This window comes from Centruroides sculpturatus, unplaced genomic scaffold (assembly GCF_000671375.1).
Source record: "Centruroides sculpturatus isolate CEXI.00-Female unplaced genomic scaffold, Cexi_2.0 scaffold1655, whole genome shotgun sequence".
Taxonomy (NCBI): Eukaryota; Metazoa; Arthropoda; class Arachnida; order Scorpiones; family Buthidae; genus Centruroides; species Centruroides sculpturatus.
The window spans coordinates 30,710-31,737 of NW_019385838.1; positions in this window are offsets into that span (position 1 = coordinate 30,710).

Consider the following 1,028-nt stretch of genomic DNA (forward strand, 5'->3'; position numbering starts at 1 on the left):
AATGTAAACTAGAAATTTACATTGATTTCTTTTTTACAATAAATCTGTTTTTCTAGAGTACTTGATTTATTATTCTAATTATTAAAATAATAAATCAAATACAGCAGATATTCTTAATATTAAACCAAAACAAATAAAGTTCACACAAACAATTTGCTTTATTTCATAATTTTATTCAATTTCTTTATTTTTGTACTTTAAATTTTTTTTCGAATATATTATAATGTTAAACAAATAAATAAGTAAATAAATATATAATTAAAATAATATACATTACAAGATTGAAAAATACATGATTTTTTTTTACTTATGAAATTTTTTAAACATTTTTTTTAGCATTTTTAAATATAAAATAAGGAAGATAAAATAAAAACAAAAAAAATTGCAATAAATACAATTAAATTTAAATAAATAAAAGAAAATTGATATATACAATAGTTTTTTTTACTTATATAATTTTTTTTATCATTTTTTTAGCATTTTTAAATATAAAATAAGGAAGATAAAATAAAAACAAAAAGAATTGAAATAAATACAATTAAATTTAAATAAATAAAAGAAAATTGATATATACAATAGTTTTTTTTACTTATATAATTTTTTTTATCATTTTTTTAGCATTTTTAAATATAAAATAAGGAAGATAAAATAAAAACAAAAAGAATTGAAATAAATACAATTAAATTTAAATAAATAAAAGAAAATTGATATATACAATAGTTTTTTTTACTTATATAATTTTTTTAATCATTTTTTTAGCATTTTTAAATATAAAATAAGGAAGATAAAATAAAAACAAAAAGAATTGAAATAAATACAATTAAATTTAAATAAATAAAAGAAAATTGATATATACAATAGTTTTTTTTACTTATATAATTTTTTTTATCATTTTTTTAGCATTTTTAAATATAAAATAAGGAAGATAAAATAAAAACAAAAAGAATTGAAATAAATACAATTAAATTTAAATAAATAAAAGAAAATTGATATATACAATAGTTTTTTTTACTTATATAATTTTTTTA